General features: G+C 42.5%; 1 protein-coding gene across 2 annotated transcripts in view; it reads left to right on the top strand.

Moving 5' to 3' along the window:
* Positions 1–12,006, top strand: part of NUBPL (NUBP iron-sulfur cluster assembly factor, mitochondrial) — a 361,834-nt gene that overhangs the window by 272,905 nt on the left and 76,923 nt on the right. Inside the window, exon 16 of one of the 2 annotated variants that reach the window (XR_014070750.1) lies at positions 2,835–3,027. The exons of the other annotated variant lie outside the window; for it this stretch is intronic. The gene's annotated coding sequence lies outside the window, so the exon portion shown is untranslated. The remainder of the gene's footprint in view (positions 1–2,834; positions 3,028–12,006) is intronic. 2 annotated transcript variants of the gene reach the window in all.

Raw genomic sequence — 12,006 nt, 5'->3', positions numbered from 1 at the left:
AAGGCAGGCCCCGAACTGAAGTAGGGGAGTCAGTCAGGTGGAGGAGCCACCACTGTGGCTGAAGCAATGCTGTTGGCATCTTCTGATCACAGATTTGCTGGGGAAGCACATTTAGAGGGAAATTTATAGCTTCTGCTCCTTAGTAGTAAATGAGAATTTACTTGACTGAGTAATGGATTGTGGGGAACTCTGTAATTGTCTCTGTGGGTGGTCAGCAGCCCATTTGTTAGCAGCACTAGAAGTCAAGGCTTTACTTTGCTGCCTATTTAACATTATACTTCTATGGCAGCTTGATTGAGTTTCCCCACTTGGTGGTTGGGTAATGGTACATTTTATTCCCAGAACAACTAACTTTTTACTAGAAAACAAGAGGGTTACTTATTATTTCCATGCCTTGAGATCTTTTGTGTGGTGTGTTTAGGAACATGTTGGGAAGCAAGATGAAAAAGACCCCAGGACTGCCTCTGTTCTCAGGGAATTTTAACACAGTATACTTAGAAACGTTGAATTTGTTTGCTTACTTAAATTACCTGTCTTTTCTTGGAGTGTTTTATAAGATGGAAAAGTGCTAGATGTAGCTGGATAATTCTGTTTCATTAATATTATTCTAATTAATTCTTGAAGCCCTGGCTAATATCCTCGGGGAAGAATAGTTAGCACAATTAATTAATTGTGCTTCTTTTTACTTTTCTGTTTCCAGAGATGCTTGTTTAATTACAGGCTTATGGTGTAATATTTTTCTTTAAGAAGGAGAAACATTTGATTTCATAAATCTCATAAGGAAAAACTCAACAAATAAGCTTCGAAGAACATATTTTCATATCAAGACAGGATATCCTCCTTGATCAGTTATTCTTGTGAACAGGAGATTAAACAGAAGTAAAATTTGTAAATTATGTTATAGATATCAACTGGCATTGATATTGATACTAAACAAGGGCTGGCTTACAGCACAGTACAATTTGTGATCATCCATTTCTTCTATAGCTTAATTGATCCTATATCCTTTAGCCTCTTGCATGTATATGCACACATTCCATACCTGCTTCGTGATTCTGTTGTTATTAGGTTACCTCCAGTGGATAATGGGACAAAGGAGCAATAACAGTATTTGAAATGCTAGCTGCTGGCATGCGTGTTCTTTCATATCAAACCATTGTCCTATAGCTAAAGATTCCCTTTGAAATTCTGGCAAATTCATAAGGTGTTCTGTTTTCTTAAACCTGATGCTACATTGGTTAGATAGTTTAGCTATTTGTTATTTTCAACATGGTAAATAAGGAGGGAATTTATTTAATTGTCCATGACCGAAACTAACAGGATTAAAAATCCAGATAGTTAAGTGTTACAAGCATATGGCCTGTTTTTATGACTAATCACTTGAGATATGTAAATGGTGTCACCATAGAAGCAGTAGAAGGAAATATAAAAATATGTGATATCATTTTGTTTCAGAGGAGGAATAACCAATTATATTACATAGGATCAGTGCTAAAAGAACCAAGGAATTTCTTGCGTATGGCTTAGGATCAAACAGTGCTTTATTTTATGGGCTGGAACATAAAAACCAAAGTCCAGGATTAAAAGGACTAACATAAGAGATGCAAAATGCTTAGCACAGACACAATCTTTGATGCAAATGTCACAGTTGTAAAAATCGCCTGGTAGTGCTGGGTAGCCCTTGAAATTTGATTCATATGTCGAGCTTGTCAATACATTACCCATTCTGCCAGAGGCTTAAAATTGGTTCTTTTCTTGGTTTACTTGGGGTAGGGGGAGGGAATGCAAAACTTGTTGCTCATTCATTATACATACAAGGCAACATCTGTTCCCTGCTCCTTCTTCATCTGCATTTCTGCCTACAGAGTATATTAAATAAGCATAGAAATGAACTTTGTGGTTGGAACTTGCTGGCCCAAAGGTGAAAATAGATAGGTAGGCATGTTACCCAACAAATATTCAGCTGGAATGCACCAGCTATTAAAGCACTAAACCCTCCGTTATTGGTTGGTCAATAGCTACAGTCCTGACACCCCCTCCCACCAAGTGCTTTCTGCCCTGGCTGCCCCAACCCCTCCCCTGGAACTCTCTAGGCCTTTCCAAAATCCAGCAACTAACGGGATAATGCCTGGTTCAGCAGGACCCTGCTAGAGCACCATGTTAAATGTTTGAATAACATCTCTGCATATTACCTAACAATAACAAATATTACTTAACTCTTTGAAAAGCAGATTTTCAATAGCAGGCTAGAATGTTATCTCCCCCTGCCCATATTGAACAGTATATTGTTAAGAGTCCATTGTCCAGTTAACAAAAAAGAGATGGCACACCAAATTAAAACAATTTGTTTACTTAAAAGGGAGTTATCTGCAGAGATGTGGGTGTGTGTTGGAGCAGGGCACAGAGGTCAAGTAAGAACCCAGGCCTAAAAGCAGGAAAACTGCCCTCACCCTGGCCCCTGATGGATGGGGGAGGGGTGGCCACAATATAGAGAAAGCTGCCTTGAAAGAAGTGACCTTAGGTCAAGGACACAGTGAACCTGAAGGGGTCCTGAAGACAGAGACTTTTTTTTTTTTAAAGGATTCTTAGTTTTGGTTTTTTTGTTTATTTGTTTGTCTTTAATTTTTGGCCACACTAAGTCTTCGTTGCAGCGCTCGGGCTTTCTCCAGTTGCACCAAGCGGGGGCTACTCTAGTCGTGGTGCACAGGCTTCTCATTGCCCTGTATGGGCTCTTGAGCCTGGGCTCAGTAGTTGTGGTGCATGGGCTTAGCTGTCCCGCGGCACGTAGAATCTTCCCGGACCAGGGATCGAACTTGTGTCCCCTACATTCGCAGGAGGATTCTTAACCACTGGACAACCAGGGAAGTCCCAAGACAGAAGTTCTGATTTGCCAGTGACAGCTTGAACAGGGGCCCCACCTCCTGTGAGCTCCCCATTGGCAGAAGCCAACAGGAAGCCGGGAAGCACAAGAGCACGTTGACATGGTCTGCAGGCTGCACTTTCTGGAGCAGCACTCAAGAGAGGCTGGTGAGTGGATGTTCAGGGACCAAGGGAAGACAACCCAGCCCACTGTCAATCATTGTTCTTCTGTGGAATTTTTCAAAATAGTTCCCAGCCACAGGAAGTTCTCTTTACAGGGAGAAGATGTGAAAGATTTAGCTTGTTTCTTTAAATTTATTACACCAGGAAATGTATCTCTTTTTGTTGTTAACTGACTTCATGCTCCGTCTTATGCTTGGTGTCACACCAAAGCCACATCTCTCCGGTGGCTCTTTCATAATCAGGTTTATACAAAATTTCAATGTTAGAATGATAAAAAAGCAAATAGGTGTGCAGTTGTTCAGCAGAGATGCCTGAAAATAAAGTGACAGAAACTCTAACAGATGTAGTTGCTCCTGAGGAAGGGCTATGGAATTGTTTATTCTTGGCAAGATTCAGTTGAGTCCCTGTGACGTCTGCACGTGTACAAATGCAACTCCCTTAGCCACTCTGTGAGTGAAGTCTTTCTTAGAGAGGTCACAGTTATCTCTGACCAAACTAACTCATGTTCTTTCACCATGTAAAAACAGATGCATATTATTGTATTATATCTATATATTAAAAGATCAAAAGATAGATTATAGGACAAAAAGAAGCTGTACTTTTTTCTTTTGGCCTTTGTTCCTTTCCAGTTTCACCTCCAAAATGTTAAGTACACTGTGGTCTTGGTAGGAGTTGGATTTGTGCTGCCTGGGGTTCAGGGTCCCACAGTTATTGCCACATCTACCTGCTTGGTACTTTCAGACCTGAGGGAGCACTGAGGTGGTGCAGCACATGAATGATTAGCCAGTGGTGGCAGAAGTAGCTGTCAAGGGGTAAGATAGCCCAAATCCTACTGCCCTGATGGGGTAGTCAACCAGGAAGTGTTCCCACTGCCTCTTCCGTGTGGGACCCCTCGCCACACTGGGATGCCTGGACCCATTACTCCCAGGAGTAACATCCTGATCCCCACAATTGGTGACACAGAATAGCTGAGTTCTAGATTCCCAGTAGGGAAATTGCTTACCCTCTTGCATGATGGGGATCATGTATGACTTTAGGGGATGTTTGTGTAGACCATTTAGCACCATAGTGGTCTGCCCTGGCTGGAAGAACCACTTTGCTTCCAGTCAACATCGTGAACAGCCATTTCTATTCCTTGTGGTTCTATTTCCAGAACCACAAGGTAGAGCATCGGACGTTGTGTTTAGCTTAGTAACTAGCACAATGGCCATTCCCAGAGTAAAGCCCAGTGCATGACAAGAAAGAAGGCAGACATCCTAGAAGCTAAAGATTTCCTAAAACTTTAGCAGGTCATCAGTCACCTTTCAGTCTTATTTTCATAGTTACCAGTGAGTCCTATTTGCTGTCTTTGTGACTTAATTCACATTTTTCTTTAATGTTTTAGGACTTTGCTTTTCATCTGACACCTTCCACGCCACATCTATTATCCTGCACACCATGTAACTTGAGGGAGAATGTGTGAGTCAGAAGGTGGGCAGTGCTGTCTTGGGCCTGCAGCCTCATGCCCATCTTCTCAGGCATCTTGGATCATTTGAAGCAATTTTGTCATTGTTAGAAAAATCATGCTTCCTTTGGTCCCTTCACTAATGTCCCTGTAAGTACTTTGTTTAGGGCCTTTTGAGCTTCCCTGGTGGCTCCGACAGTAAAGAATCTGCCTGTAATTCAGGAGACCTGTGTTCGATCCCTGGGTTGGAAAGATCCCCTGGAGAAGGGAATGGCCACCTACTCCAGAATCCTTGCCTGGAAAATTCCATGGACAGAGGGACCTGGCAGGCTACAGTCCATGGGGTCACAAAGAGTTGGACATGACTAAGCAACTAACATTTTCACTTCACTTTCAAACTTGTTTATAGAATCAGAATCAGGTGTCCTGATCATATGGATTATGAGCATTGATTTTATACTGCTGGTATTTTTCTTCAATGGATTTCTGTGTGTAAGTCTTGCCTCACCCACTAGATGACACTCTTCTCTAGGGCAGATCTGTGTGTCAGGTGCCCCTGGGTTGGAGTCAACTGACTTAAGTGCAAATCCCAGCTCTGACACTTATTAAGTAATTGAAACAAGTGACTTAATCTCTCCCAGCCTTAGCTGCCTCATCTTCAACATAGGGGAGAGTATCTATTCTTACTGGCTTGTGATGGTGAAACAAAATGATATCATCACACAGACCCTGGTACTTGATTGATGTTTAATAACTTTTAATAACTTAGTTCATTTCTCCACCCTTTATTTCATAACCTCTTAGCATATCTCATTATGCTGGAATGCAGTAACATCAGTGACCTGACTTACCAAAATAGAGACGTTGTGGAATCCTTTCAGGAGAAAATCTGAAATATCTTTATACAATTTCCCTCCTCGCCAGGCATCTAGAACATTGAGTATCCATCCCAGTAACAATTAAAAATATATATAATGGCTGGAAGTTATTTCTAGAGAGGAAGGTCGTCTTCAGTGTGTGTGGATGTGAGTGGCCGGATACAATGTCAAGAACAATAGCTATTCATTGGGTCGGTTTCAAAGCTGGCACTGGCAAGCTAGTATTCTAGTGTTATTCCCACACAAATAAATCTCGAGCAAAATTTCCATGACCCGATGGATTGGTATAAACAGCTCATTGCAAGAGCTTTTTACCTGCATCCCCATGTCACTCATTTAAACAGTCAATGCTTTTCAGGGAGTCTTGTAAGGGCAACTTATGAATCAGTGGTGTTTTTTTTTTTTTAAACAAATGTTCATCAACCCCTACCCTCAAGATTGTTTTGTTGCTTAGTACACATGGTAAACAACTCGGTTCCTTCCACCAGTGCTGTTGATGGGAGATTAGGTCATCAGATAACCCAGCTGAAGGAAAAGTCCTTTAAAGACTCTGGAGCAATAACAGGCTGGTGGAGCCCTGCGGGCAGCCAGAGGTCCTGACTCCTGGGCCAAAGAATAATGATAGGATTTTATTTTTAAGTATTGGTTAGTGTTTAATAGCACTTATTATTTGCAGTGACCTTTACAGCTATTGTTATTAGTTATTCCATCTAGAAGCTCTGCACTAAATAACAAAACTATTTTTACTCAAATCCACCAACCCCCTCTCCTTCCACTCCAGTCACAAGGCCCATGCGGTTCTCAGCACATTGTACAGACCTTCATTTAGGTATCAGCTCTGTTTCCTCAGGCGCAGCGATCTCAGCGGTAAAGAAGATTTTAAAGTCAAAACAACATAAAATGCGGTGCATCTTAATATACTCATGTAAGTTGGATCCTGTCAGTTCTTTGCTTTCAGTCCCACCACAGTTCCTCATCTCACCTAGAATTAAAGCCAAAGTCTTGACAATGGCCTGGAAGACCCGTCACCCCTGCCCTGCTCTTTGGGCCTTCCCTCTTGCCCTTTGCTGTCACCCTAACCCTGCTCCAGTCCCAGGGGGCCCCTTTGCTGTTCCTCCAGCCAGGCAGGCTCTTTGCATTGGCATACCCTCTGCTTCTAACATTTCTCCTTCAGAGACCTACGTGACTGACTCTGTCACCTCCTTCAAGTTGTTGCTTAGATGTCAAAGAGGTCTCCCCTGCCAGCCTATTGAAAACTACAACTGTGATCGAGTACTTAAAGCCTTCTAATATACTATGTAATTTGCTCGGCTATAATGTTTACTGTTTATTTTCCCTCCCCCCACAAGACTGTAAAATCCACAAAGCAGGGACCTTTGACTGTTTAGTGCATTGCTATATACCAAGCACCTAGAACCATACCAAAGTCGTATGATAAATATTTGTTGAATGAACAAATACCATGTCCCTGAAGGTTGTTGTAATGCAATTTGACCTACAGACTTAGAATGCGTCTCAACATGTGGTTTATCTTTATATTCCTTAGCAGTAGTTCCTATGCTTATTTTCCACTCATAACAAACAATTCATTTTGATAGCAGTTCTGTAGGGATAAATGAAACACACAGATCTTAAGGTTGCAAGGAAGTGTAAAATCTCAGTGTTGTAGCCTAAGAAAGGACGTTATGGGTATTCTAGCCCAAACATGCGTCTGTTCTAACGCCATCAGCTCTGGTGCCACTCTGCATGCACTCTCCTTCCATCTTTATAAAGATACAGTGGTTAAAAGTGGTTAAAAGGATAATCTCTGTGATTGGGTCTCTCTGTCATCTAATTCTTATTCCATCATTGTCTTCTGTGTGACTGTGAACAAGATATTTTAGCTTCCCCCACCCTCAGTTTCCTCATCTGTAAATGGTGATAAAAAGTAATGTCCATCTCATGGGGTTTTGTGAGGATTAATGAGCTAAGGCATGTAAAGATTTTGGTGTATAATAAGCACTAAATAAATATTAGCTATTATTATTAGAAAGTCCTTAACATTGAGCTTAATCAAGTCTTGTTAAACAGATACGACTGAGTTAACCTATTTTAGGTTAGGGTAAAATAGGGTGGGGGTTACAAATTTTCTCCCCTATCAGTTGCCAGGAACATCTTCCTGCTCAGACTAGTAGAGAGTCTAAAACCTCTCTCTTCAACCCTGCATTTCCTACCTCTTCTAAACATATAAGAGTGCTAAGAACAGGGGTTAGTCCCAGTTCCAAATGCAGGCAGGAAAACACCTAAGGGAGTCTGGATGGTCTCCCGGTGTTGCTGCCTTTCGCTAGGCGGTGACACTGAACTCTGGCTCTGCAGGGTCCAGCACCACTTCCCACGGGTGCTCGGATTCTCTTCTTGCCCTCGAGCTTCTGCATGGTGTGTATGCTTGGGCACCAAGATGGCAGCTCTCTTCATCATCTCAGTTGTTCTTTTCAAGTCATTCCCACATCAGAAAGCTTTCTAGTCTCAGCCACGGGCTGTGTAGGAATCAACCTTCTCCACCCCTGCAGGGACTACCCTACATCCCTGCTGGTAACCCAAGACCATCAGACTAGACTGCCCCTTTTCTCATGGTGAGTTTTTCCTTTGGGGTCTTTGGTTCCTTCCCTTTTAGGGGGTTTATTTTGGAGTCTGTCCTAACCCATCAGGGAGATTCTAATACATCCCTACCAGGAGGCTCCTTGAACTTCATACAGTTGTCCCACCCCTCACCAGAAATCAGCTCTGCATTGCATCGCCCTCCAGGTCAGTGGGCACGGCATCTCACAGCATCATGGAGTGGCCACTTAATGACTCTTCCCTGAACCAGGAAAATCTGTGTCTACTTTGGCAGAAAAGTAACTGACGTTACCTAGCCAACAAATTTCAGGTTGCACCCTACCAAACCTAGACAGCATATTAAAAGCAGAGACGTTACTTTGCCAACAAACATCCATCCAGTCAAAGCTATGGTTTTTCCAGTAGTCATGTATGTATGTGAGAGTTGGACCATAAAGAAAGCTGAATGCCAAAGAATTGATGCTTTTGAACTGTGGTATTGCAGAAGACTCTTGAGAGTCCCTTGGACTGCAAGGAGATCCAACCAGTCAGTCCTAAAGGAAATCAACCTTGAATATCCATTGGAAGGACTGATGCTGAAGTTGAAACTCCAATATTTTGGCCACCTGATGCGAAGAACTGACTCACTGGAAAAGACCCTGATGCTGGGACAGATTGAAGGCAGGAGAAGAAGGGGACAACAGAGGATGAGATGGTTCGATGGCGTCACTGACTCGATGGACATGAGTTTGAGTAAGCTCCAGGAGTTGATGATGGACAGGAAAGCCTGGCGTGCTGCAGTCCTTGGGGTCACAAAGAATCAGACATGACTGAATGACTGAACTGAGCTGAACTGAAATACTCTGTTAACTTATGTTCAGTGGGTCTGGTTCTACTTCTTAAAGTCAATACAAGCCTCCCCATCCTTCTCTATCCACAGACCTTTACCTCCTAGAAAGTAACTAGGATTCTTTTCTTCTCCACTGGTTTCCCAACTTATAGGGTGATTTTAAGCATGTTTTCTTAACAATGCTAAATACTGCGCAAAGTGCTCTGATGTATTAAATACTTTAATGTCCAAACAGTCCCTTGAGATAGGTGCCTTACCCCCTCTTTTGTACATGAAGAAATTGAGACTTAGGAAAGGTGAGTAGCATGCCCAAGATCACAGAGCTGCTTAGGATTTGAACCTAGGCTGTCTGACCCCAGAGTCCATAAGGATGCCAATGCTGTTTCCTTAACTCAATTTCATAGAACTGTAGTTCTACAAAACAAAGGTAATACTTATCTCAGATATCATAGTAAGGATCAGATGTGATAAAGTGTGAAAAAATGTTTAGTGCAGTGGCTCCATTATTGCTCAAAATATGTTCATTTGCCACCTTTTTCCTCTGGTCAAATTGAGCATCTCATATTGTAACTACTTCACATTTTTAAAGTGCCTGACACAGAGTGGGTCCTCAGGGGGCAGTCACTGCTCCTTATTACCATGTGTGTGGTTTGAAGCCCTCTCCCTATCCTGACGGTTCTCCACCAGGTCATTTGGATCTTAGAATGTGGCACCCAGAACATTCACCAGGTGGGCTTGGATAAAGCAGAGTGTAAGGGGCAGTCACCACCCAGAGAGAGCGAGCTCCCTATCAGGCAGTCCCTACATTATGTCCTATTACCTGCCATTAGTTAGTCATTTACACTGTCAACAGGTATTGAAATTGCTGTCAGTCAAATTCTCAAGATCTCTTTACTTAGGCAGTTACCGATCCACACCTCACGTGGCCTATCCCTGAATAATTGATTTTTTCTTTTCCAAAAATGTCCTCTTTTTTTCTGATATTTTAAATACTACATATTTGTTGGAAAAAACGCAGAAAATCACAAAGTAGAAAATTAAAATCACCATGAATAGCATGATCCAGAGATAACCACTCTTCTTTCCTGCACGTACATCTTCCCAGCATATATGCATGTGTGTATTTCTTTTTTTTACAAAATTAGGGTCATACTATTCAAAATCAAAATGTATTCTGAGTCTGCCGCTTCTCACCATTTCCTCCCAGCTTAAGCCATCATCATCTTTTTCTTAAAATACCACAGAACTATTAAATTACTATTGCCCAAAATATATTTCCCTACTTCCTTTCTTGCTCCTCTATAGCCTGTGCTCCAAAAAGTAGCCAGTGTGATCCTTTAAAATCTTAACTCTCTCCTGCTTACAACCTCCTGTGGATTCCCATGTCACAGAAAATAAAGCCCTAGAGCTTCCCTGGCTGGAAGGATCCTGCCTGGCAAGGCCTCTCCAACCCCATTTCCCTCTCCTCTACACCTGGCACGCAGTGCTCCAGTCTTGTGTGCTTCCTTCAAATCCAGGCCCTTTCCCGCGTTAGGGCCCTTGCTGTTCCCAGCACTGCGCAGCTCCAGATTCATTTCAGTCCCTAGTCAGGACCATCCCTCAGAGACCATCTTCCCCAAAGAGCACCTCTGCCTCCATCCCCTCCTCTCCCTAACCCTGACTCATTTTCTTCATTGCTTTAATTATTCTTCTGTAACATGATGTTGGTGGCTGTCATATTCCATCATACATGTGTACTGTCAACCCCATATTATTAAACTTGTAGGCTGTTTCCCTTATTTGGCATTAGAATTTATTATAAGTACTTTATAGCTTTCATTTTATAAGATTCCATAATTTCAGCCAGACAAGATGGGTTGGGCTCTCAATAACTTCTCTAATCAGGTACTTTTCTAAAATGCTTTAATGCACAGTGATGGAAACTACGTCATCTAGTGAGGTCGAAGCAATTATTCTTCCCATTTTCCAGAGGGAGGAAATGGAGTCAGAGTCTAAGTAACTCTGTCCACATCACATGTCTATCATGGAGTAGAGCTAGGATCCAAACAGAGGCTCTTGGCTTCCTCAGCTGCTCTCTGAACCCCTCCTGCACCCCACCCACTGCCTCCTGATCTTTCTCCCAGCAGATGTCAGCATACCTCCTTTGTTCTACAAGCCAGACCCCTGTCTGTATGTGTCCAGAGGCACTGAAAACCAAGTCGTGCACCATTAAAATCCCTTTATAGATGGATGCTAGCCTGTTTTCTCTAGTCCTCTTTGGGGATTATAGTTGAGCTACTCTGAGTTCTCTTGTACTATCACAGAGTCTCTACTTTTCTTCCTGGTTCACAAAGAGATTGTGCAGCCTTGTTTGTTACCATTTCCAAACAAGGATGTCTGTGGAACAAATTAACATTTGACGAACCCTCTGAGAGGGATGAAGTTGGTGTAAATTTTGCTAACAGTCTCTGCTACTAAAACTGAAGCATTTGCCCCTCTGCAATCTCTGGAAATTCTTCCATGCTTCATAAACTTATATGTTATCATAGTGCCATTTTTCATATATTGTAATGATGAATTCACATTCTTTGAGGGTCCTGGGGCTGTTTGTCTTGCGTCTCTGTTGCAGTGAGTATTTGGGAGCCCTTACAGGTGCTGCCAAGATGGAATTCATCGGAGCCGGAGACTTAAACACGGCATCAGGTGCCCTCCTCTTATCCCCTCACTATCTCAGCCTTTAATTTCCTCTTGGCCATGTTTTTCTTCCCCTTTCTGGCTCACAGATCATTCTTCTTGATAGAGAAGATGGAAACAAACTCGAGATTGAGTAATTCTGTGTTGAGTATATCATGTCAAAGTTAACGGTGTCATCTGCCCCAAGCAGTAGGCCAACACTCCTCTTGTTCTTTTTCTTGTTCCAAGCGTTGTTGTTCTGTTTGCAGGAATCCCAGGCCCCCCCCTTCCACTTCCCTGACTTGATGCTTTCATTTCATGCCGTTCCTTTGTATCTGCTCTGGGCTGCAGGTTCCTCCTTCCTGCCTTTGTGTCTTTGTAAACACAAACTCGTTGGAGACACAGTGATTTCTTTGGATAACTCCCTCGCCCCTTCCTCTCTGGAATTAGGTATGAGGAGATCATCAGAATTATATTATGTGGAACCTGCAGGCTTTCTAGAATCATGCTCTGTATGATTACAATCTTTGACCGTGGGATCAAAGAGCATCTAGCCTAGCGCC

This window comes from Giraffa tippelskirchi, chromosome 12 (assembly GCF_054371585.1).
Source record: "Giraffa tippelskirchi isolate mGirTip1 chromosome 12, T2T-mGirTip1v1.2.pri, whole genome shotgun sequence".
In the NCBI taxonomy this organism is placed as follows: domain Eukaryota; kingdom Metazoa; phylum Chordata; class Mammalia; order Artiodactyla; family Giraffidae; genus Giraffa; species Giraffa tippelskirchi.
This window is presented reverse-complemented; position numbering and strand designations above follow the sequence as displayed.